Genomic DNA, 27,951 nt, shown 5'->3' with positions numbered 1-27,951 from the left:
TAATTAATATGAATTTATTAGTAAAAAAGTTCATATTCATAAAAACATAAGATACAGTAGTACAACTAACAAACGAGCTTCAAATATAGAAAGCCAAAAAAAAAAATCAAGAAGAAATAAATCCACAATCATAGTTGGAAACTAATATCCTTCAGAAAACAAAAGATCAAAACAGATAAAAATTTAGTGTGGACATATAATTTGAACAATGTAATTATGGGACATGAAACAAGGGAGGTTAATCATGAATTAGACCCATTACACATTTTTTTTTTTTTTTTTTGCGGTATGCGGGCCTCTCACTGTTGTGGCCTCTCCTGTTGCGGAGCACAGGCTCCGGACGCGCAGGTCCAGCTGCCATGGCTCACGGGTCCAGCCGCTCTGCGGCATGTGGGATCCTCCCGGACCGGGGCACGAACCCATGTCCCCTGCATCAGCAGGCGGACTCTCAACCACTGCGCCACCAGAGGAGCCCCCATTACACATTTTACAAAATGGATTCTAACTTGAAATAATGCAGGCTACCTTCTCTGATCAAATACCACAATATAGAAATTAACCATAAGGATAAAGTCAAAAGATGATTACTTGAAAAGATTAGTAGGGACTTCCCTGGTGGTCCAGTGGTTAAGAGTACGACGCGGACTTCCAATGCAGGGGACTCGGGTTTGATCCCTGGCTGGAGAACTAAGATCCCACACGCTGCACGGTAACTAAGCCCGCGCCCCACAACTACCGAGCCCGTGTTCCCCAACTGCAGAGCCCACGTGCTCTGGAGCCCATGAGCCACAACTAGAGAGAAGCCAGCACACCGCAACGAAGAGTCTCCGCACCGCAACAAAGGATCCCGCATGCCACAACTGAGACCTGACGCAGCCATAAATAAATAAATAAATAGATAGATAAATAAATAAGAAAAAAAGGAGACACAGACTAACAATATTTAGGAAGAGGCAACGTTACTACAAGTCCTATAGATGTTAAAAAAAGAATATTATGAACAACCTAATGACAATTCAGTAATTTAGATAAGATAAAAAAAATCCCTGAATTTACCAAAACTGACAAGAAGAAATTAAAAATCCAAATAATTAAAAATCTTCCCTCAAAGCTCCAGGTCCAGATGAATTCTACCAAAACATTTAAGGAAGATATAATACCAATCTTGCACAAACTCTTTCAGAAAATAGTCAAAGAAAGAACTTCCTAACTCATTTTATGTTACACTGATATTAAAACCTGACTAAAACGTCGTAAGAAAATTAGACTGACTTCCCTCGTGAACATAGACACATTCTCTATCAAACATTAGCAAACTGAGTCCAGCAATATAGAAAAAGGTTAATACATCTTGACCAAGTGTTTATAAAAGGTAAACCTTTAAAAATCAATATAATTAAACACATTAATGAATAAAAGGCAAAAACCCAGATCATCTCAATAGATGCAGAAAATGCATTTGGTAAAATTCAAAGCCTAATAATGATTTAAAAAAACTGGGCAAACTAGGAAGAGAAGTAAATCTTCTCAGTCTGGTAAAGAGTATCTACAAAAACACTATAGCTAACATCATACTCAATGGTGAATTTAAATTCTTATTTCTAAGATCAGAAACAAGACAAGGATGTCCACTTCCAACACTTCTATTCAACCTTGCGCTGGAGGTCATAGCCAATTTATAAGACAAAAAGTATAAAAGTTAGAGAGGATGAACTATAGCTCATTATTCACAGATGATAGGATTACATGTGCAGAGAAAACACTATGAAATCTATTATTAATAAAATACTACTAAAACCAATTCATGAATTTAGCAAAGCCTCAGAATACAAGGCCAATATTCAAAAAATTACTTGTATCTCTATATACTAGCAACAATTGGAAAATAAAATTAAAAAATACCATAACATAAAAGAAAACAGTATCTAGAAATAATTCTAACTAAAGATAAGACCTCTTTACTTGGAAACTACAGAACATGACAGAAAAATTAGAGATGACCTAAGTAAGTGGAGAGATACCATTCTCTTAGATAAGCCTCAACACTGTTAAGATGTCAAGTTTCTTAAATTGATCTATAGCTTTAAAGTAACCCTAATCAAAATCCTAACAGATTTTCTGAAGAAACAAATTAACTCTAAAATGAAATTTACATGCCAAAATAATCTTGAAGAAAAGAAAAAGACAACGTTGGAAGACTCACACTACCTCATAGATAATGTAAGGATTCCAGTTATCATCCTATTTCACAACAGGATGAAGAACTAGAGTAATCAAGACTGTGTGGTATTGGTATAAGGACAGATATATCAATGGAACAAAACAGAATCCAAAACTAAACCCACAAGGGTCAGTGGAATTTCAACAAAGGCACAATGGCAATTCAATTAAAGTGATGCTAAACCAAATGGATAAAGGTATGGGGGGAAAAATCTTGAGCCCTATCTTACATATCACACAAAACCTGATCTGAAATTGATTACAGACCTAAATGTAAAGGCTAAAACTATAAAGCTTCTAGAAGAAAATGATTATCTTCACAACCTGGGTTAAGCAAAGATTTCTTGGACTGGCCACATAAACCACGAACCCAAAGAGAAAAAACTGATGAATTGGTCATCATTAAAATTAAAAACTTCTGCTCCTTAAAAGATATTAAGAAAATGAAATTCAAGTCACAAACTGTGAGAAAATATTCACAACTCATACACCTAAAAGGACTTGTTTCTAGAATAAAGATCTCTTATGAACCAAAAATAAAAAGACAACCCAATTAAATAAAATAGGCAAAAGATGTGAATGTACATTTTGTAAGAAAAGATATGTAAATAGACAATGAGCATATGAAAAGGTGCTAAACATTATTAGTTATCAGCGAAATACAAATTAAAACCACAATGAGATACCATTTCCACTCACAAGAATGACTAAATGTTGGCAAGGATGGGGAGCAACTGCAACTCTCATACATTGCTGGGAAAGTAAAAATGTTCAACTACTTTGGAAAACAGGCAGTTTCTTATAAAGTTAAGCATATGCCTACTCAGACCCAGTAATTCCACTCCTAGGTAATTATCCAAAAGAAATAAAAACATATGATTCCACAAAAAAACTCGTATGTGAACACTTTTATTCAGAATAGCCAAAACTGGAAACACAAATGTCCATCAGCAGATGAATGAATAACCAATTGAGTATATTCATACAATGGAATACTACTCAGCAATGAAAATAAACTGTTGAGACTCTGTAACAAAAGGGATGAATCTCACAGACAATATGAGTCAAAGAAGCTGTACACAGAGAGTACATCCTATATGATTCCATTTATATAACGTTCTAGAGCAGGCAAAATTAATCTGTGGTGACAGAAATTAGATTAGTGTGGTTGCTTGGGAGGGGGTTGGGAGGGAGATTGGTGAACTGATTACAAAGGGAACCTCCTGGGGTGATGGAAATGTTCTGCATCTAATGGGGGGGATGGTTACATAGGTGTATGCATTTTTCAAAACTCGACCAACTGTATCTGCACGTTTCATTGTATGTAAAGTTTACCTAAATTTTTTTAAAGAGCCAACAAGTTTTTACCTCTCTTTTCCAGTCTTAAAAAGCTTGCATACCACAGAATGTTACTATCACCAACATAAAAAGTTTCAGAAAAAAAGAATTAATCTTAAGTGATCAACAACTTCCAAATTTAAATTTCAAACATCATTCACAGGGAAATGAATTCTGTTCCTAATAAATAACAGTTATAAGGTTATTACTGGTAATAACAACGATGTGTAAATATTTAAATTTTCCAGACACAGTTCAAAGTGTCAAGAACATCTAAGAGTTCTGTAAATTCAACTCCACATAAAGCTCCTTCCCAGTATCTTAGCTACCTCATTCACTGAGGATTCTGGAACCAGTTTATGAAATTTCTACACACCCTTATCCTGTGACTTATGGCAGACTCCCAATGTACCTGAGACCAACCCACTCTCAACCCAACCTTCAGTGATCCTTTTATTCCTCAACTCCAACAACCTTCATCCATACCAAAGCAACCCATTTCTATGGACAGTGACAATATATAAATTGCTCTACCTCCAAAATCTTACACTGTAATTATCTCAATAGTTAGTAGCTCCTCAGCTCCTTCCCTTTATTGTTACAACAGCTGTTCTGTGGGCTCATAATATCACCAGTGCCCATAATCCTCTTGTTTCTCCCATTTGATTATAGCAATTATTTCCTTATTTTCTTTTTACTGGCCTCAACGCCAATTACTGCAATTACTTTCTTACCAGTACCCTCAACTTTCTCCCACAGCCTATATCAAGACATGCATACCCTACCCTGAAAACAGCCAATCTTGAACTTGACTTGACACCCCTACTCCTTGTCTTCTCTGGTGCTATAACTGAATGCTGCATAATCCTGAATGAAGTCATTCCCACAAATGAGTCACTAAAAAACCATGACTTCTATGCTCAACAAATAAAGTAATATACATAAGCTGTTGAAAGTTTGGAGCCCTGTGATCCATATCTTAATGACCACCAAAATAAACTGAAAATTTTAAATTCACTACCCTAGATTGAGGTATTGAAACAGTAATACAACTGTTAAACAGAGTTGCTGTTTCCTGACTAGATTTTGAAAGCAATTTATTTTGAAATAGCCATTCTTTTTTTTTTTTTTTTCTTGCGGTACGCGGGCCTCTCACCGTTGTGGACTCTCCTGTTGCGGAGCACAGGCTCCGGACGCGCAGGCCCAGCGGCCATGGCTCACGGGCCCAGCCGCTCCGCGGCATGTGGGATCTTCCCGGACCGGGGCACGAACCCGTGTCCCCTGCATCGGCAGGCGGACTCTCAAGCACTGCGCCACCATGGAAGCCCTGAAATAGCCATTCTTTATTAACTCAGGTAGTTATTCCTAGTTTGGAAGGGTTTGAATTTCTTCAAAGAAGCCATTTTAATGGTTCAAATTTAATGGTTCAAATTAGGTTCAAATTTTCACCTATCAAATTAGCAAATACAGTCTGTTCTGTCATAAGACAGGTTCCTGAACACCAATTAGCTTATAAGTGGTTAGTAAATAAAATAACAATACCAGTACAACACAGAAATTGTGTCAGTTTACATTTGAATTTTCCCAGGCAAGGGGAACTGGAATAGCAGGTAAAGAATTATAACTTTCAGTGGAAAAGGAAAAGACCCTCACTCAACTCAGCTACCACCAGGCAGGAGCCCTCTCAGCCCCATTTTAAGAAAACTAAAAATAAGCACCTGCACGCAGGGCTCTCTCCTCAGAGGAGCACCACCAGTCTCTGCATGGTTCCTGGACCTAGGAAGATGCGCTTTCTCTTGTGTCCAACTCTATGGCAGCCCCAATGGCTTAGAAAGCTGCTCTCATCTGCACTATCTCAAAAACATGCAAGCCAGCGATTTCCACCCTATTATGTTTTAACATCTTTGATTCTCCTCTGAAGCAGCCTCAGCCACCCTAAGTGGTTTGACCAGGCTGTCCAAGTTATCTCATAAGGTACCAATTACGCTTTTGTTAGTAATTGGTTTGAAAACTGCAGAGGTCTTGAATGGTTTGCCCTTAACCTTATTCTTCCCATAAGTCCTGTTATTTTCAGTGACTTGGAAACCTTAAAGGTTTTTTTTTTTTAATGTATTTGATGTTGTAACAGAAATGCTTATGTTCTTTAAATACAATACTGAATGTTAGGCAGTGTGCGGCAAGCAATTTGTGAACATATATCAATATTTTATAAATATTTATACTCTGACCCACTAAGTCCAATTTGAAAAATTCATCCTAAGGAAACCAAATATAGATCCAAATGTTTATGTATAAAGATATTAATCAAAATAAAATTTAAAATTGAAGAAAAGTAACAATATAAACTACCAGCAACAGAGCAGTAATCAATAAACTATAATATATCCATAACAGAGAACAATAGTTTTCAACAATTTCTCTTTCTTTGGAGAAGAAGAGAGGTCGTACTCTAAGCCATTATACCCCTTCAGTCAAATCTCTCCTGTTCATCCATGTGACATATTGAGCTTCCCCTTTGAAGACAGGTTTTAATGACTAAAAAAACACTGAAAAAGACTACGAAGCCATGAACAGGACTGTTACAAATAAATTTTAATGAATTGAGTTTTGCTTAGAATGTTACATTAAATAAGAACAGGCAAGATACAAACTATATACAGCAAAATTTTAATAATGTCTGGCATCTATAATTGTTCCCTTGCATAAAATAGGTGTTCAATAAATATTTGTCTGGTGAATTAAATGTACATGTATATGCACCCTCAGTGTTCACAGCAGCACTATTTACAACAGCCAAGACATGGAAGCAACCTAAATGTTCATCAACAGATGAATGGATAAAGAAGATGTGGTATATATATACAATGGAATATTACCCAGCCGTAAAAAAGAATGAAATAATGCCATTTGCAGCTACATGGATGGACCCAGAGATTATCATATTAAGTGAAGTAAACCAGACAAAGACAAATATCATATGATATCACTCATATGTGATACAAATGAACTTATTTACAAAACAAATAGACTCAGACATAGAAAACAAACTTATGGTTACCAAAGGGGATGGGGGGTGGAGGTAAATTAAGAATTTGGGATTAACATATACACACTACTATATATAAGATAAATAAACAACAAGGACCTATTGTATAGCATAGCAAACTACATTCAATATCTTGTAATAACCTATAATGGAAAAAGAATCTAAAAAAGAATACATATACATTCAGAATATATATTCAGTTATATATATAACTGAATCACTTTGCTATACACCTGAAACCAACACAACATTGTAAATTAACTATACTTCAATTTATAAAAAGGTTAAAAAAAAAGAGGACCTGCATTAAAAAAAAACCTGTACATGTATGCGTACAATGTGTGTGTTCCATTTCTCAAAAAAGAAAGGAAATACCAAAATATATGAAGTGATTGATTATAAATGGTGGCTCATGGGTTATGCTTTTATTCTTTTTCTTAAATTTCCTATGAAAGTTAAGTTAAACTGGGAAAAATAAAAATTAGTTTTCAAAAACATGTTTAAAGAAATATGCATACAGCTACAGCAATGCACTGAACAAAAACCCAATTACTGCCTAGAGTAATCCATGAAGGCCAGTAAAAGCTAGAGAGAAAGCCCTCAAACAACAAAATTCAATTTTAAAAAATCACATTGGTAAAGATAATATCTTTGATATATCAAGATTAACACTAGTAATAATAATTTACTAATGACTAAAACACCTTCCTTCAACTTTCCCTTAAAATACCCAACCAAAAGGTAAAATATGGCAAAGCACTATGAACTGAAAAGCTCATAGTGAAAAGTTCAAAGATCAGAAAGAACTTCACCATGCAACAGTGACAATGGGGCTGAAAGGAGAAGAAAATCCCTGGACTACGCATGCTCACTGTCTGAATAAGGATAACATGGGAAATCCTGAAGACGACAGAGAAGACAATAAAGCTATAGATTTCAGGGAAATCAGAAGCAGGCCAAGAATTACATTCCCACACAAATTCTCATCATATGTGAAGACAACAGATTCTCAAAAAATACACCGATTATGTATCTTTCCCCAAAAAAGCTACTCCAAAACATACTGAAAGGTTAATAACACTTTTATTTCTAATGTGAGGTAATCATTTTACACTGAGGTTTACATAATACATAATAATTCAAGTATAATCATGAATATACCTCTAAATGAAATGTAAGGAGTCCAAAAAATTCCCCAAATATTAGAAATGCAAAGAGAACCCAATGTAAATAAAATCTTCCCAAAATAATAGAAATATGAAGAGAACCCAATGTAAGTATAATCACTGTACAAAACTATCAGTCTAGACTGATCTTAGCATGTTGATACGTGTATCTCCATCCATAATTAACATGGCTGAGTGGACATGCAGACACACCAAGACCGTACTCTAAAGGAAATTCAATTCTTTCAAAGCATCAATAAGAGATTTAGAAAAAGTGATCAGCTATAATGAAAAGCACAGTCAATTTCATAAAGTAGAAAACGTACAGGCCACAATCTGACCACAGGTAAGAAGACAGAGAGTGAGGGAAAACATAACATAATAGATTGTGAAGTACCATCTATATCAAAGAGTTACCCATGTTCTAAGATTTCAACTACATAAAGAAAAATGAGAACATGGAAAAAATACTGGAAAGATATTTACCAAAGACTGCCAATGCATGGTTAAATAACATATACTTTTCTTCTTCTTTATGGTCCTGTACACTTTCCAAATGGCCTATCAGTATGTTTTTACTCTGATAATCAGGAAATAAAATTAATAAAAAAGAATTTTAAACAAATTGATTTTTAGAAAAAGATGAAATCTGTAGAGACTATCATACATTTATTTCTGAATGTAATCTTTTTCCTTCCCCATCACGCTCAAAACAATTTTTAAGTAAAAGTGAAAGACAATGAAGACAGAATCTAGATAATCTACTTCTTTCTAATTGCTTCTAATTATTAGTGTTTCAAATATGACAATAACAATTAAATGCAATCTCAAAGCAGGGGTAGTAGACAGCAAGGCTTATCATTGTCTGAGAGTGGTGTGGTAGCCTCCACAGAAGAGAAGTGGGCAGCAAGGAATGGTTAGAGAGGCAATGAGGGAAACAGTTTATTCAGTGATGCTTTATTGAGCCAGCTGGGCACAAGACAGGAAAAGGGTAACTCTTTAAGAGACCAGGAAACAGAGCCTGGTAGAGGGGAGTGACTGAGAAAGTAGGTTGGGGTGTCCTGATCAGAACAAGGAAGTTCCAAGGGCTGAGAAAAGGACCAAGTCCAAAGTGGCCATTTCAATGAGTGCCTTATTTAGAAAAGAGACCTGAGAACCAGGACACCAGCATGGTCAAAGGAGTAACAGCTGAGAAAAAAAAAAAAAATCACAGTAGATTTTAATATCCTTTGGGATAAAGGAGGGAAATAATGAAAGCAAGTCAGGGTATAGTCACTGAGGGTCATCTTGCAACTGAGTGGCTGCAACAACCCTAATGGGTCAAAGGTCATACAAGTATCAATAAACCTCAATGATATTAAAACAGACGAGGATGCTGAGTCAGTGTCCTGGGGCAAAACAATCAAAAATCAAAGTAAGAAAGAAAGGATATAATGCATGATAAAAGCTGGTCCCTTAATAAACAATCCAAAAAGGAAATTAAGAAAACAACTCCATTTATAATAGCACCCAAAAGAATAAAATACCTAACAATAACTTTAAACAAGGAGATAAAAGGTTTATCCGCTGAAAACTACAAAACATTGCTAAAATTAAGGAAAATCTAAATAAATGGAAAGACATCCCATCTTCATGGATTGGAAGACTCACTATTACTAATGTTAAGGTCAAAATACTACCCAAAGGGATACATCAGTGCAATCCCTATCAAAATTCTAACCCCTTTTTTTGCAGAAATGGAAAGGCAGATTCTCAAATTAATATGGAATTGCAAGTGGCCTCCAACAGCCTAAAGAGTCTTGAAAAAGAACATAGTTGAGTCACACTTTCCAATTTCAAAACTTACCACAAAGCCACAGAAACCAAAACAGTGTGGTACCGGCATAGTGACAGACAGCTAAATTGATGAAATAGAACTGAGAGTGCACAAATAAGCCTATATATTCCTAGCCAATTGATTTTTTTAAAATAATTATTTATTTATTTATTTGGCTGCGCTGGGTTTTAGTTGTGGCACACAGGATCTTCATTGCCATGTGCGGGATCTTTAGTTGCAGCATCTTTAGTTGAGCCGTGTGGGATCTTTTTTTATTTTTTATTTTTTTTAGTTGCGGCATGAAGGATCTAGTTCCCTGACCAGGGATTGAACCCCTGCATTGGGAGCATGGAGTCTTAACCACTGGACCACCAGGCAAGTCCCTAGCCAACTGATTTCTGACAAGAGCGCCAAGACCACTTAATGGGGAAAGAACAGCCACTTCAACAAATGGTGCTGGGACAACTGGATATCCACATGCAAAAAGAATGAAAATTAGAACCCTACCTCACACCATATACAAAAACTAATTCAAAATATATCAACAACATAAATATAAGACCTAAAACTATAAAACTCTTAGAAGAAAACAGGGATAAATTTTCATGACCTTGGATTTAGCAATGGATCCGTAGATATGTCACTAAAAGCAAGAGCAACAGAAGAAAACTAGATAAACTGGACTTCATAAAATTAGAACACTCCCTAACACCATACACAAAAATAAACTCAAAATGGATTAAAGGCCTAAATGTAAGACCAGACACTGTAAAACTCTTAAAGGAAAGCATAGGAAGAACACTCTGTGACATAAATCACAGCAAGATCCTTTTTGACCCACCTCCTAGAGAAATGGAAATGAAAACAAAAGTAAACAAATGGGACCTAATGAAACTTAAAAGCTTTTGCACAGCAAAGGAAAACATAAACAAGATGAAAAGACAACCTTCAGAATGAGAGAAAATATTTGCAAACAAAGCAACTGACAAAGGATTAATCTCCAAAATTTACAAGCAGTTCATGCAGCTCAATATCAAAAAAACAAACAACCCAATCCAAAAATGGACAGAAGAACTAAACAGACATTTCTCCAAAGAAGATATACAGATTGCCAACAAACACATGAAAGGATGCTCAACATCACTAATCATTAGAGAAATGCAAATCTACAATGAGGTATCACCTCACACCAGTCAGAATGGCCATCATCAAAAAAATCTACAAACAATAAATGCTGAAGAGGGTATGGAGAAAAGGGAACCCTCTTGCACTGTTGGTGGGAATGTAAATTGATACAGCCACTATGGAGAACAGTACAGAGGTTCCTTAAAAAACTAAAAATAGAACTACCATATGCCCCAGCAATCCCACTACTGGGCATATACCCTGAGAAAACCATAATTCAAAGAGTCATGTACAACAATGTTCATTGCAGCTCTATTTACAATAGCCAGGACATGGAAGCAACATCAGTATCCATCGACAGATGAATGGATAAAGAACATGTGGTACATATATACAATGGAATATTACTCAGCCATAAAAAGAAACGAACTTGAGTTATTTGTAGTGAGGTGGATGGACCTAGAGTCTGTCATACAGAGTGAAGTAAGTCAGAAAGAAAAAAACAAATACCACATGCTAACACACATATATGGAATCTAAAAAAAAAAAAAGAAAATGGTTATGAAGAACCTAGGGGCTGCACAGGAATAAAGACGCAGACCTACTAGAGAATGGATTTGAGGACATGGGGAGGGGGAAGGGTAAGCTGGGACAAAGTGAGAGTGTGGCATGGACATATATACACTACCAAATGTAAAACCGATAGCTACTGGGAAGTAGCCACATAGCACAGGGAGATCAGCTTGGTGCTTTGTGACCACCTAGAGGGGTGGGATAGGGAGGGTGGGAGGGAGGGAGACACAAGAGGGAAGAGAGATGGGGATATATTTGTATATGTATAGATGATTCACTTTGTTATAAAGCAGAAACTAACACAGCATTGTAAAGCAATTATACTCCAATAAAGATGTTAAAAAATTTTTAAAAACCCTGCATATTGAAAGTCATTATCAAGGTGAAGACAACCTAGAAAATGGAGGAAAATATTGCAAGTTATGTATTTGATAAGGGTCTAGTATCCACAATATATAAAGAACTCTTACAACTCAACAACAGAAAGACAATTTAAAAATGCGCAAGGGACTTGAAAAGACATTTCTCCAAAGAAGACACACAAATAGCCAACAAACACATGAACACCAGCAGTCATTAGGGAAATACAAATCAAAACCACAATGAGGTAAAACTTTATACTTACTAGGATAGCATTAATTAAAAAACAAACAAACAAACAGAAAACAGCAAGTGTTAGCAAGGACATGGAAAAACTGGAACTTCTGTACATTGCTGGTGGGACTGCAAAACGGCTCAGCCACTGTAAAAAAGTTTGGTGGTTCCTCAAAAAGTTAAACATGGAATTACCACATGACCCACAATTCCACTCCTAGGTATATATCCAAAACTGAAAACAGGTACTCAAGTACTTAACACACATGTTCATAGAAGCATTATTCACAATAGTAAAGATGTGAAAACAGCCCAAATGTCCATCAACAGATGAATGAAGAAACAAACTGTGGTATATACATAGAAATGGAATACTATTCAGTCACAGAAAGGAGTGAAGTACTGATACATGCTACAATGTGAATGAACCCCCAAAACATTATGCTAAATAAAAGAAGCCAGATAGAAAAGGTCTCATATTGTATTAGTCCATTTATATAAAATATCCAGGATAGATAAATCCACAGAAATAGGAAACAAATTGGTGGTTGCCAGAGGCTGGGGGAAGAGGGAGGTGAGAAAAAAACTGCTTAACGGGTGAGGAGTTTTATTCTGGAGCAATGGAAATGTTTTGGAACTAGACAGGGTTGGTGGTCGCACAACATGGTATATGTACTAAATGTCACTGAATAATTTGTTCACTTTACAATGGTTAATTTTATGTCATGTGAATTTCACCCAATAAGTTATTATTTTTAAAGAAGAAAGGAAAAAAGCTGACCCCTGCCCAATAAATGGGGAGGGAGTGTTCTAAAACTGACTTCCAGTGACTAGAGAGTATGATGAGGAAAATATCACTCACAAGAAAGCAGGTTTCAGTTAAGCCGAAGAGATAAAGCAGCAGTATGAAAGAGTCAGAGGAGACCTCAAAACAAAACTGGAGCTCTACAAGATAAAACTGAAAGGCCCAGCAGAACAGAGGACAGAGCTGGTGAACTAGAGTGGGTGGAAGGTAGAAAGGGGCTCTGCGGGAAAGCAGGCAGGAACAAGGGCGAACAGCCCTGGATTGAAGAGGTAGCATTTTGTTATTAGAATGTATAGAGTTTTTCTCTTCGAACCTAAGATGAAAAACATTTCAGTTCTTCGCCTATAATAATCAGACTTAAATTTCTCACTGCCAATTCCAGCAAAGTAGGAATGTTACTCTATTGTTAGAAAATATGACATTTATTCATAAGTTATTTTTAAACAACCCAAATTCCAAGCTGAAAATCCAAAGTTATTTCTGCAAAACTCTCAACAGCCATCAAGGAATATTCATTTTCCTCTAAACAATATTAAAAAAAAGCTCAAGCTTAATTCAAGGCCTGTGTTCTACATGACCTGGCCTGTGTAGCTCAAGTTCAAATAACACAATAGTTTAAAAATTATTCTAAACGATTTTAAAAGTTAACTATTGGATTCCTAAGGCCACAACAATGGTCAATTAGTGTCAATGACCAAACCACCTCCCTTTAAAAAAGAGCCACCTTACAGCACAAAACAAAATACATTCCAGGAGCTGTTCACACGTCTGTCTTCCCCACTACCTTGCACCTCACAAGCAAGGCTGGGGTCTTAGGTTATTTGTTAGGTACTCAAATGTTAGATGCATGAATGGCTGGCTGTAGATAAAAATCAACTACATCAAAGATAGATTTTTAAGGGAAATGATGTTTTAAAGAAAACATAAGGAATCAGTTAAGGTAGAAAAACAAAAGTGATGTAGAAACAGAACTATAGCAGAGTTTTTGCTAATGAGCAGCTGAGTGACCTTTGGCAATCAATTATTTAACCACCTTCTCCAGGCATCAATTTTCTCAACTATAAAACAAGGGAGTTAAACCAGATAAAGTTAAAGTCCCTCCTCAGCCCCAAAATTCTATTATTCTATGATATCATCCATGGTTTCCAAATGTCAGCCAAAACTCTATTATTCTATGATATCATCAATGGTTTCCAAACGCTAGTCAAAGCTTAAGTTAAAAATTTACTTAGTCAAAATAATCTTCTAGGTTCTGAGGACAGTGTGGTATACAAGCCAGAGGAAAAAAGCCAAAATCACTTACTACGTATGAAACCAGTAAATACTCTGTATTTTAATCAATGCTGAAATTAAATAAATACAGAGCTCTTACTTCAAATTTTCCTGGTTTATGGAAACTAACAAACTGAAATAAATACAATAAAGTAACAATTTGTCCATCAAAATCTCATAAACCTAGCTATAGTCAAATTATACCTAGAAAATTAGCTGAGACCTAATATTTAACTACATCATAAGAAGGGAATTTACAAATGTTAGACTATAGGAAAGGGGCAACCTATCTTCATAATTAAAAATGAAAAAGCACATAAATCTTCAATCCCCACAGCTGTTTAAACAATATTCTTGTAGATTAAATGAGATGTTTCATGTGATCTCTGCCCATTCAGATTTTCCTCCTACATTTCTGCTGCAACCATAAATGTCTGGATAGAAGTGGGCTGAGAGTACACATGTACACACAGAGAGTATAAAAAGAAATAAAGTGAGCTTTTAAGAGAAAGAAGACATCAACAATGGAAGACAAAGTAAACATGCCCCTTCCCTCCACCCCCTTCCTACAGGCTGCCTCCTCATCCCATGCCTAAAACTGGCCTCTTCAAAGGAAAGGCAAGAGGTCCATCCTTTGGTCCCTAAGAAGTGGCGAGGGGGTCAGCATCAAGAAAGGGAACCTCCTGATCCTCTCAAAGAAAAGCCAGCATCTGCAATCACTGAGCACCTTTCCTCACTCTGCCACTTTAGGAAGAGTACATGATGTGTGATCAAAATCAACAGCTCACTTAAAACAATCCACTGGAATGGCTATTAGTTGCCACTGCTTTAACAGATCAGGCTCCAGGATACAACTATTCCAGTACCAAGCATCTCCCCTCCCGTGTCTTCCATTTCAGTACATAACTTTGACTGTAATTCAGTGATCCCTGAAAATGGAAACCCAAAGCTCTGCATCACAAATGCTGTGCTCAGGTTTGCCTCTCTAGTACCTGTGATGATATGACCTTTGAGAGAAGTTGTGTGGAATCAAAGGGAGAGTGTGGTCACTTTTTTTTCTCTTCACGAGTATTGTCACTTTTGATTTCAAATGGATGACTCAAATAATACCGTCACCTTCCCCATCTGAAAATACTATAGCAGATGGATAAGAAATTATAAAGAGGGCTGACACTAAAACACAGGATCAGGGAACAAGATTTCACATCCAATTAATATAGCTGTCATCTTAAAAAAAAAATCCATAAAAGAATTCCCCCAAAGATGTGATTTGTACCACAACTGCAGAGATGTTAAAGGTGCTCCCCAATTCCTATGTAAGAATAGTAAGTAACAAAAACATAACCCATAATCTCTAGCACTATAACATAAAATATGAAGCATGCCCTGCCATAGCGTGAGAATGTTCTAGTATCTGGTAAAATGATACTCTGGAAACTAATTTATCATTGGTTCCTGCACTATTTAAAGAAGAAAATGATCTCACCAAGCTCATGCATGCATTGCAAGTACAGCTCTAGAGTAGACATGGAGTAATTTACTCACAGTTTGACATAACCACCATTCAATTTCTTTCATAGTCAACTCCTAATAAGGAGCACACACTCTCAGTCAGCCGTGGAGGCCATTAGTAACTTAGAGTTGGCTATTATGGCCAGGGGCTCAAAGCACAATGGAGAACTCACAAACATCGTTCCTCCCTCCCAGCAACTCCAAGTACTAACTTGGAGTCCAGTTCCAAAGCTACCTGAATTCTTTTCTAAGGCAAGTCACTTAGCTCTCCGCTAGAAGTTTGTGCCATGACACCAGGGATCTATATCTGCTTTATTCACCAAAACATGTCAAGCCCCTAAAATAAGGCCTATTGTACATTCAATAAGTAATTGCTCAGCGAGTGATAAATGTTGCTACCCAAGGCAATCAACCAGGTGATGTCTAAGTGACCTCTCTTTCTAACATTCTATGATTTGAGCTTTTATCCAAAAACATATAAATCCCCCACCAGTAACTAAAATAAATTATTTTGAGGATTATGTAGCATTTTCATATACATTATGGCAATATGATAACAGACATCCTGCTATACATCTCATATATGAGGAAACCAACACTCAGAAACGTTAATTACTTGCCTACCCACATATAACAGAAGGAGGAGATGGACTTAAAACTCAAATATGCAGATTCCAAATCCAATATTTTCTCACACCATGTTAGCTAGTATAAACCCACATTTGTGCACATGTGCACGCATGCGTAGGTATACAACCTTAGTGCTTTTTCTTGAAATTAGACTAAATTCTCTCCTTTAACAAATAATCTAAGGAGTTAAACAACTTTAGAAAAGATGCAAACAATCAAAAAGATAATCCTTGGCCACTTCCACTTCTGGACAAGATAGAATAACAGGACAAGATTAACCCTCTCGTCTGAAATTATCAAAAAACAGACAAAATATGTGAGAGTTCAGAAAGACAAAGACAGCTAGAGTACGCAGGACAAAGTACCAGAGAACAGAGCTACACAGAGAGAGAATTTCCAAGATCTGCAGAGGGTTGCCCCTCGAGCCTTCAGCTGAGTACTGATCATGCATAAGGAAGCTACACAAGGGCAGAGAAAAAATAAAAGGTTAACAGTGCATAGCACTTCATACATTTTGGAATATCACCTATTCCCACCAGCCAGACTGGAAAACCTCATGAGTCACAGGTCAATGGAGAAAGTACACGGAAGGGTCTTAACTCAGTAGTGGGGAATAATTGGACCTACACTGAGCACTGCTCCTGTCTTATCTAACAAGTCTTAAAAGCAAGACCTGAAAAGATCAAACTGCTTCCAAGTAACTTAGCTGGTCCCAGAACAAAATGTAAGAATAATTACAGGAATACAAAAATATCCAGCACCCAACAGGGTAAAATTCATAATGTCTGCCATCTAGTCAAAAACTACCAGGCATGTAAAAAAGCAAAATAAGTAGATAGACAGATGACAGATCAACTGAAACCAACCCAGAACTGGCAGATGTTAGAATCAGCAGACATTAAAACAACTATTGTAACTGTACCCCACAAAAAGTTAAGTAGAGACATGGAAGATATAAAAAGACCCAAATCAAATTTCTAGAGATGAAAACTACAATGTACGAGATGAAAAAATACACTGGCTAGGATTAACAGCAGGTTAGCATTTCAGAAGAAAAGATTAGAAATTGTTTTCCGGCTTTTAATTATTTTTCCGGAATCTCTCTTGAATATTCTACATCCTTCAACTGTAGTGTGGACCAGCAGTCTGCTGAGAGACAGCTATGTGCCAAGCCATGAGGTAGCCTTAATGCAGTAGGGAAACTATAGAACATGATGGGTACAGTGATACAGATGTGTTTGTACATGGTATAGAGCTATGGAAGCCAAGATGGGGGGCACCTTACCCAGAGGGGGGGCTCAGGGGACAGAGACTTGGGAAAATTAGGCAACTTCAAAGGAAATAAGCTATTAAAACTAATTGATTTAAACTTACATTCATAAGTTCAGGCCAATCCCCTTTTGGATAATAACTTAGCGGGCAATGGGAAATGATCAAGAGAATGATGACCCCAGTAAGGCACAAGATAGTGAATCCAAAAAAACAAAAAGAAAATATGATTCATTCATTCACTGAACTTTTACTGAATATCCTACTATATGCCAGGTACTGATTTAGGTGCTGGGCATACAGAGTGGAACAATATAAAAGGTCTCTACTCAAACAGAATTAGCCTTCCTACAGAGGGAGATGGAAACAACAAAAGTATCAGGTACTTAAAAGAAAACAGGGTGGGGTCTTCCCTGGTGGCACAGTGGTTAAGAATCCGCCTGCCAATGCAGAAGACATGGGTTCAAGGCCTGGTCCGGGAAGATCTCACATGCCGCGGAGCAACTAAGCCCATGCGCCACAACTACTGAGCCTGCACTCTAGAGCCCGCGAGCCATAACTACTGAGCCTGTGTGCCTAGAGCCCGTGCTCTGAAATAAGAGAAGCCACCTCAATGATAAGCCTGCGCACCGCAACGAAGAGTAGCCCCTGCTCACCGCAACTAGAGAAAGGCTGCACGCAACAACGAAGACCAATGTAGCCACAAATTAATTAATTTAAAAAAAAAAAAAGGAAAAGAAAACAGGGTGACAGAACAGAGTAGCACTGAGGGTCAACCCTAGGAAGGCAAGGCTCTCTGAGGAAGTAACATTAAGCTAAGATCTAGAAGGCTCTAGCCATGTAAAGATCTAGGAAAAGTACATAAGGCAGAGCAATCATCAAATGCAGACCCTAGGGTGAAAAAAGCTTGGCACCAAAGGAACTAAACGGTGGTATGGTGGGGAGCAGGGACAAGGGAAGAAACAGGTGGCAGGCAAGAGTCTCTACATAAACATTCATTTAGAAATCAGGAAGATCTAAGCCTAGATATTTGGTATTTATGAATTACTGTTAATTTCTTAGGTGTGATAATAGTTATTACAAAATTTTAAAGAATTCCTATCTTTTAGAGATACATACCAAAAAATTTTTTACAAAATTTTATGTCTGAGTTTGCTTCAAAATAATCCAAGCAGAAGATGAGGGGGAGTAGGACAAGGGAGCAGATTGGGGAGTGGAGAAGTAGAGACCAAACAGAACTGGCCATGAGCTGATAATTGTTGAAGCAGGATGATGGATACACAGAGGTTCATTATACTATTCTGTCTACTTTTGAATGTTTGAAATTTTACATAATAAATACATTTTTAAAAGCAAACATTTAAAATATAAGGAAAGGTATTAATAAATATAAATGCCCCCCTTCACAGGGGACTTATTAGGGCTGCAAAATTATTCTATATGATACTATACTGGATGCATTTGTCAAAACCCATATAACTACAACAGAATAAACCTTAATGTATGCAAAATTTTTTTTTTAATTCAGGCGGCAGGGGGAGTTGGATGAAGGTAATCAAAGAGTACAAACTTTCAGTTATAAGATAAATAAGTACTAGGGATATAATGTACATGATAAAGATAATTAGCACTGCTGTATGTTATATATGAACACTGTTAAGAGAGGAAATCTAAGAGTTCTCATCACAAGGAATGAAATTTTTTTTCTCTTTAATATTTTATCTATATGAGATGATGGTGTTCACTAAACCTACTGTGGTTAATTACTTCATGATGTATGTAAGTCAAATCATTATGCTGGACACCTTAAACCTACACAGTGCTTTATGTCAATTAAATCTCAATAAAACTAGAAGGAAAGAAAATCACGTAGGAGGTCAAAGAATCCTAGGATGAAATATAGAATGTTAATAGATGCCCCCTTCCAGAACCAGCTTTTGAGGAATTCAGATGTACCCATAAGCTTTCATCAGGGGGCCCTGTAAGGTCCTCAAAGTCTAAGAACCCCCATCACAGTGTGCAAAACTTAGTATGTGTGGGATCCACACCCTTGTCTAGGAAAAGGCCCTAAGGCTTTCACAAAATAAGGTTGAGAACCACTGATATTTCTCTTGCCAGCAACTTCCTAGCTGAAAAGTGAGTTGCCATTGCTCTTAAACCTAATGGTAATATCTCACTGCCATCATTTGCCTACCCTGCAAGGACATTACTACACAGCCATTACCACAAGTAAATAATTTACCACCAGTGAATTTTACAACTCTGAAAGAAAGTCGTGACAGGTACCCAAAAAAAAGGAAAGGTGGCAAATTATGTCTGTCTCCTTCACAGTATCACCTTATTGGGACTTCCCTAGTGGCGCAGTGATTAAGAATCCTCCTGCCAATGCAAGGGACACGGGTTTGAGCCCTGGGCCGGGAAGATCCCACATGCCACGGAGCAACTAAGCCCGTGAGCCAAACTACTGAGCCTGCTCTCTAGAGCACGCGAGCCACAACTACTGAGCCCACGTGCCACAACTACTGAAGCCTGCGCACCTAAAGCCCATGCTCTGCAACAAGAGAAGCCACCACAATGAGAAGCCTGCGCACCATAATGAAGAGTAGCCCCCGCTCGCCACAACTAGAGAAAGCCCGCGTTCAGCAACAAAGACCCAACGTGGCCAAAAATAAATAAATAAATTTATTATTTTTTTAAAATCACCTTGTTAAAATACTATATTTCATTTAATCTAAAATGCACCATTATTTTTTGTGCCACTAAGAAAGAAAAAGAGCTGTCAATTAACTGATGATTCACCATTGATTGTGAAATGGTTCCAATTTCAGAGATGTTCAAATGTGAAAAAGCCGTACATCTTACAATTCATGCAACATGCCATTCAAAAATCTCACTGGCTGGGCCCCATCTCAGATCTCCTAAACAAATTGCTCAGAGTAGGTATAGGAATCTGTACTTTGTTTAAGCCCCTCAGATGATCTGGTTAGATAAAGACTGAACTGTTAACTTTCAGAGGCAGCAGAGTAGAGAAGGCATGCACTTTAGAGTCATATAGCCCTAGACATCTCTGTGACCTCCAGCAAATTCTGTAATTTCCCGGATCCTCAGCTTTATCTATAGAAAAATGCCAATGCCATCTACTTCCAGTGGTTGATAAAATAAAAGAAAATATGTGAAATAGTTGACACAGAGCAAGACATTTATATAAGAACATGTTCATTATTTATGAACAAGACACAACGTATCTGTCTTATGAACAAGAATGGGACCTATTAAATTACTTTTCAGAAATATTCTACCATTCAGCACTGTCACTTGCTGGGCATAGTTAAGTAGAATCAATTAATAAGTGTTTATTACTTAATTCAGCAATACACACTTTTGTTCTGGCACACCACATTTTTAGAGGTCCTACATAAATGAAAGCTGTTTAATAACATCTTGATTAGAAAACATTGTACTTGATGTACATCAACAATAACACAAAAAAGCACACTTTTAAGCATAATATAATTTCAGAGTAGCTAGTGGCTCTACTTCATGTCAAGTTTTTGTTTTGTTTTGTTTTAGTATGTATAGCTGGTAAGTTTTTTCAGAACACTGGCATAACTGTGTTAAAACCCCAAAAGTAATGCTGTGGAACTTCTCAATTTGTGATGCTCAAAAAAATACCTACATGTTTCATTTGTTTCTAAAATGATCCTTAAAATCCAAACAGTGTTCCAGGCAGCACCTTCAGAACTGACTAGTCAACTCAGGATATGACTCACAGGGGACAGGTTAGCCATAACTGGACAGAGTTCTCCCACATGTGTAGCACGAAGAAGGAAAAAAAAAAACCTCAAAACCCACAATTGCACAATGTCTCAGTCTTGTTCTCCCAGTGAAGAACACATGGATTCAAATTAATGCTGCATCAATGCCACCAACCCTACCCAAAGGCCCAGGATTAAGAGTGTGCTGCAAGGTGCTAACCCACCTCCACCAGCACCCACCTCCTCAAAGTCTGGGCAGTGGCAGGATATGCCAGACACCAGCAGAGAGGACACCCTCACTGCCCTCCCCCAAACACTTGGCCTGAGGTTGAAGAGGAAGAGAGGTGCTGGGAGGAGAGGAACACGTGGCTCATCTCATCTTTCTTTTTCCTCAACCATTTCCCAAAAAGAGTCCTTCAGTTCAGCTGCCCAAATGTGAAACTCAGATTCCTCTGTGACTCCTCCCTCTTCTTTAGCCCTGAGGTGTCCTCCACTAAGTCTTCTCCAAACTCCCAGAAAATTCCTCACAAATCCATCCCACCCCCCCTCAACTGTCCTAGTTGATTCCTCTTACCAGCACAAGGCTGACTCTGTCCCATTTCCCAGATCCAGCTTTTCAGTCTTCAAGCCACCCTTTTCACTGGGGCCGAAGCTGTTTTTTCTAGAACCCAGTCCTATCTGTATACTCTCCTTTCCTAAGTTCAACAGTTCCTCATTACCTATAAAATAAACTTCAAATTCCTAACCTAACTGCAACCTACCTCCCAGCTTTATATTCTGCCACTCCCTGGTTTTGCCAAATTTTCTCACCTTAGCCTACTCCTTGAATTCACACACATCTGCTTCCATACAGCTATGGCTTTGTTCGTGCTATTTTCTCTGCCTGACATGAAATGCTCCTCTTTTCTGTCTTTCAAGTTCATCCTTCAAGATGAGGCTCAAATGTCTCCTTTCCTGGAACACATTCCTGAAAGCCCCTAAGCCTCTCCACTCCCCCTCCTTCTACAGTCAAAAGTAATCATTCCCACAAAAACTTACATCAATCAGCAGTATAACTCTTATCTCAGTGTTATAGTTGTAGATACAACTGTTAGTCTCCCCTACGAAATTTGAGTTATTCAAGAAAAGGAATTCAGTAATTTTGAATTGCCATTTTCTACCACAATATATGGTACTTGGTTGGGCTTCAAAAATTTTTACTGGACTGATTTGGGGAGCAATGATCTCAACTAGTATTGAACTGATTTTAAAAAAGATGTGAACAACGCTTAACTCTTTCAGAGGATATTTATTTTAATGGAGAGGCAAGTTATCCAAAGTGAATTTCTAATTGGTGTGAGGCGGAGTCTATTCTCAGAAGTCCCCCTGACTCCTACAGATTCCCTATCACCACCATCACCGCTGCCATGACCAGTTTATATCATACCCCCCACCCATCAGCATCTTATTCCCACACCCCCTGGTACTGCCCCAGCCACAGACTGATTTCACCAGCTCTGGACTTCCAGGGAACTCAGCTATTAGAATTATCAAGTAGATAGAGAACAGGAGAGAATGCAGATAATAATCAAGACCACAGATGAGCACATGTGGCAGCAGGCTTGCCGATTCTACTCCTTAAGCATTTTGGTTAATCACAGGTCCTCCAGAGCTGACGAAGAGGCGATATGGATTCCAGGCTGAGTCAAGACCTGGCCCTCTATTCACTGCCCAAAGGGCCCCAGATCAGTCTTCATCAGTAAAATGGAGAAATGGATGCCTACACTGCAGCCTAAGCAGGGCCTGGGGACACAGGGATGCCACATAAAACGTCTGAGGCTTTTGGAGTCTCTATACCGATGGACTTCTATCAAGACTGCATGCCCTACTACCAAGGAATGAGCTAGTTACATACTTCCTGCACATCTGTTTCCTCATCTGTATTATGGAAGTAACAATACACACCCAAAACAGGGATTACTTTTGTACCTGACACAGGCAAGATTGCCACACGTCAGCAGCACTCTAAATTCAAGTGTCAACCATTTCTGTGACCACCACCACTACTCTTCCTAATATTGTTAGTACCAAAAAACTACACATCACCAGCTCTTCAATAGTCAAAGCCCAACCATTTACACACTGTAGAATGACCACTTGCCTTTACCCCCATCCTCCTAAAATGACAGTAATGAAATCACAAAGACATTAAACCACAAACACAGAAAGGGAAAGAAGACAACACAACATATATTTCAACAAACTTTTGCAAGATGGGAAGCAGTTGAAGGAGTGGTCACTGCCTCTCAGAACCTCTAGAGGGACTCAGCCCTGGATGCAACAAGGGCCACCAAAGGCTGGCTTGAGGCTCTGGCCTGTCAAAGGGGGAGCCTCTGATGAGGGGCATTCAAAGCAGTTGGGCCCCCAGGTCCAGCAAGAGACCCAAAGTTTTTCTGAAAAAACTGAACCACAGAGGTTGGTGTACCACCAAGCACACCAGAGGCAGCAGACTGCAGGTGTCTTCTCTGCAGACACTGACCAGTCCCAAAGAAACTGTGAAGGTGCTGATATGTGTGTGTGAGGGGGGGGCTCCCAATGAAACGTTCACCCACATTCCAAGGGAGGCCAATAGACCACCCACCTACCCACCCACAAGCTTGCCCTCCCCTAATCAACTTTTCAGCATCTCACTCTTAATTACAGACAGCCAAGGATCAACAGATACTATCTAAATGAACAGAAAAAGAACTCTGAAATGAACAGGCACATTGGAGGAAGCAGAAGAAATATTTTAAAAATGTTAAACATACAGAAAAAATTAAAAACAACAAACACATGCCTCAAAGATAAGTGAAGATAATACATCCATAAAATTAGAATAAAATGAAATGGAAATGGAAACAGAAAACAAAGAGTTCTAAAATTTAAAATCATCATTAAAATTTTAAAAATAAAAGAGCTTGGAAGACAAAATTGAGAAAATTTCCCCCTCTTCCCACCTCCAAACATAGAGATGTAAATAAGAGGCAACATACGTTGAGTATCTGAAGATCAATTCCAGAAGATTCAATAACCAAACCAATAGATATCTCAGAAACAAAACAAGTGATGGGTAGGAAATTATCAGAAGTAACAGACATTTTTGAAAACTGAAGGATATGAGTCTCTAGATTGAAAGGGCGTCTTAGGGACCACAAACAGAAGGAAGGACCCACACAGAAGCTGATAAAATTACAGAATTTTTTTAAAGACAAAGACCCTAAGCTCAAAAAACAGAAAACAAACAAACAACAACAACCAAAAAAAAAAAAAAGAAAAGAAAAAAACACACAAGGAAAAAAAAGGAATCAGAATGATTTTGGATTTTTCATCAGAAACCCTTAAAGCCAGAAAACTGTGTAAAAATGCCACCAAAAATCGGGAAAATATATTTTTTTTTCTGTCTAATATTCTAAATTCAGCCAAATCACCTATAAAGCATGAGGATAGGATAGACACCTTCAGACATATAAGGCTTCAAATTATTCACCTCCCATGCAACCCTTCTCAGTAAGCTACTGAGGATATACTTTAGCAAAATGAAGCAAACAAAGAAAAAGGAAGACAGAAGATCCAGGAAACAGAGGCTCCAAGACAGGAGAGAAGGGTACAGTATGTGCAGGAAAAATAATCCTACTGTCCAGATTGGAAGAAGAGGATGGAAGGCTCCAAAGCAGGGAGTCTCTAAGAGGAAACCAAGTGAAAGTGATAGATGATTTGATGTGTTACCTGGAAAAAAAATATCAAAAGGCATTTAACATATTTCTTGGAGTGTATGAGAGATTGTAGCCATAGATACAGAAAAGACTCAAAAAGTTTATAGTTTATTTGCTCCAGGAAAAACAATAACATACAGGAGAAGAAAACATAACCATGGGTCACTATTTAACTCACAAGTGAGTTTATATATGTGTGTGTGTGTGTACGTATACGTACATGTATACATATAATAATGTATAATAAAAATTTACAATATAAATATATTGTAAATATAAATATACAATAATCTAAATACAGACTGCTGGTTTTACTAAAAATGATGTAACTATATTGGGGGATTTGGGCAAGAGAAGAGGACAACTGCTCAGTTATGATACTAGGAAGTGAAATGCTTATTCTACATTGATTTCAAAATATGAAAAGTAAAAAAAAAACAGGGAAAAAAAAAAAAAAAAGAGCTAGCTTGGGATAGTAGCTTCCACTAGAAAGTAGGGCCCGGAGGATAAAAAGGCCAAAGGCAGAAGACTGCTGTTTTTTCATTTGAGGTCTTTTAGCACTATTTGATTTCTTTTTTTAACTATGTGCATATATGAATTGGATTAAAACAACTTATTCTCATGTCAAGAACAATCAGTTCAATTTATAAAGGTGTCACTACCAACTTTATTTATAAGTTTCATACTTGGAATTGCAAATTCATTGTCTTACAAATATTATAAAGTGATGGTTAGTTTCCCAAGTCAGCTTTCAGAAGGCATTTAACCCATAATGATACAAAAACATGGTACAAAGTATTTCAAGTAGTCTTAAACACCATAAGCATAAGAGTTCCTGTGGGAAACTGCATTCTGAGAAATCAGTATGCCTGGTATACATCTCAGCCCCACCCAATTGTTCTTCCCCAGCCAGGGGCAGCCAAAAACTAAAGTCAGAATAGATGAGGAAGATGGAAGGAAGGAGAGGACCTGGATCTGGCAGGATGGAGAGTCAAGAGACCCACTGTAACAGGTCAACTCTGTTTGCATTAGAGAAAATACTACTGAAGGTTCCCCTTGTCCCAGAGGTGGACCAAGGTTGATCAGTGAGGAAATCCTCCCTCCCCTCTTCCCAACAGCTCATTCCTGGGCACAAACTGGATGCTCATCAATCAGGTAACAAATACATCATTTCAAGTATTAATTAGCAATGACTTCTTTTCCACCATGCCATAATCAAACTTCTATATAAATATCTTTATTTCATTCAATGAAATTTGAAACTTGTTGTGGCCTATGTCAACACTATGTTTGATTATTTTTAAAAAAAGCTTATTAAATGTGTGACCTTGAGCAAGTTAAAGTCTCACTTTCCTCATCTCTAAAAGAGGAATAATGATATCCACCTCACTGGATCACAAGAAAATTAGAGGAAATAATGTGTATAAAACATGTAGGAGGAAGTATATGGCAGGCATTCAGTCAATGTCAGCCTCTGGTTGTGCCATGTCCCCTACCTCAATTGGTTTCTTACATGTAAACAAAGTCACAAATTATATACACGCTTTTAACCAAAAAACCTTTACAAAACCATGCATAATACATTAATATTTTTAAAATTAATGTTATGAGTCAATTTATAAGCATTCATTATTTTTCCTAAACCTTAGTCTTGTTTCAAGTACTAATCCAATTTGCTGTTTTAACTTAGCTAAATTAAATTCAGCTAATTCCACCAGACTAAAAAGAGGATTACAGACCAGCAGGACATTACAAAAACACAGCATTCTTTGGTTAAAGGGGACAAACCCGTATATATAACAATGTCTAAACAGCCTGCTTAAAAGCAGTTCCATTTTAACACTGAGTGGACTTCAGTAGACCTCAAGAAAGTCTTATAACAAAAAAAATTGAATAAAATGACAGCTAATGGATGCTTAAAAGAATAATTTTTCTCCTCAAACCCTTAGACGCACCACAAATCTGAGATGAAATAAAAATGAAAAAAAATGTGGTTTTCTGGCCCATAATACACAAAAGAAAGTGAATGTACAGCTATCTGCAGCTACCAAAGACTTCCCATTTGGGGCCATTTCTATCAGACCTTCCTCTAAGGGGTCATTTCCAGAATCCACAAAGTCACATTTTTCAAATTAATTCCCCAATGACAAAGCTAATTAGGTAGCACAGAACCACCAACTGACCCAAAGCCAAGTTCTCCTTTTCTTACAAGGTATTCCAAGCAGAAGAGTGGCCCAGAAATTCAGAATCAGTCCAAACTCCAACACAAGAACCAAAAAGGTACTGAAAAAGCTAAAAGGTCGGCCACCTGGAGATTCATTCACTGTTGTAAAATACGCTTATCGGTCCCAAGATTTGGAGACTGTCACGGACATGTAGTGCCCTTATAACCAATCTCTGTCTCTCATTTAAAAACAAAACAAAACAAAAAACTACGATAACCAGAAAGTATGAGCACCGTAGTGTGGCCTCTACTGGGGCATCAAAGCCACAGCAGATTTAACCTAAATAAAACGTGGATTTCGAGTATCCAAAATCCAGGGCCCTAGAGTGACACGTTGAGGAAAGGTCGAAGAAACTTGGAGCGGCAGGGAAGAAGAGTCTGCCTCTAGGGAATAAGGCGAAAGGCTAAAGAGGCTGTAAGCAGGCTGGAATGGGGTAGATCGCCGGGGGCCGAGGGGTCCCCGGGTCTTTCCGCGACGTACGGGGGAGGCCGGAAGGCTGGCCCAGGGCGGGGGCCGGGCAGGGACCACACCTCCCGGCCAGCAAGGCAGGCAAAGGCCGGGGCCCAGAGGCGACCCGGGGCGCTGGGGCCTGCCCGCCCGCGGTCCAGGTCGCGCGGACTGGGCCGCCGGCGGCCGGAAGCACCGGGGCCCGACCCTACCTGCCCACCCCGGCGCAGGCGGCCCCACTCACCGATAAGCCGGCGCACCTCATCCTCGCTCAGGTAGAGGCTCACGCTGGGCCCGGCAGACGCGGGAGGCAGCGCCGGCGGCCTCGGGGCAGGGGCGGCGGCGGCGCCTGGTGCGAGCAGCAGCGGCAGCAGCGCGAGCAGGAGCAGCAGCGGCGGCGGCGGGGCCCTCAGGCCGCGGGTCC

The 27,951-nt window shown here is 38.3% G+C and overlaps 1 protein-coding gene across 1 annotated transcript in view; it reads right to left on the bottom strand.

Annotated features, from left to right (window-relative positions):
• The window catches only part of RYK (receptor like tyrosine kinase), a 94,683-nt gene extending 66,738 nt beyond the window's left edge, over positions 1-27,945 (bottom strand). The window contains exon 1 of the mRNA XM_029213963.1: positions 27,772-27,945. The gene's annotated coding sequence lies outside the window, so the exon portion shown is untranslated. The remainder of the gene's footprint in view (positions 1-27,771) is intronic.
• Positions 27,946-27,951: the final 6 nt, after the last annotated feature.

The sequence above is a fragment of the Monodon monoceros genome, unplaced genomic scaffold, assembly GCF_005190385.1.
Source record: "Monodon monoceros isolate NGI ecotype Baffin Bay Population unplaced genomic scaffold, NGI_Narwhal_1 Super_Scaffold_11, whole genome shotgun sequence".
Classification (NCBI taxonomy): domain Eukaryota; kingdom Metazoa; phylum Chordata; class Mammalia; order Artiodactyla; family Monodontidae; genus Monodon; species Monodon monoceros.
This window is presented reverse-complemented; position numbering and strand designations above follow the sequence as displayed.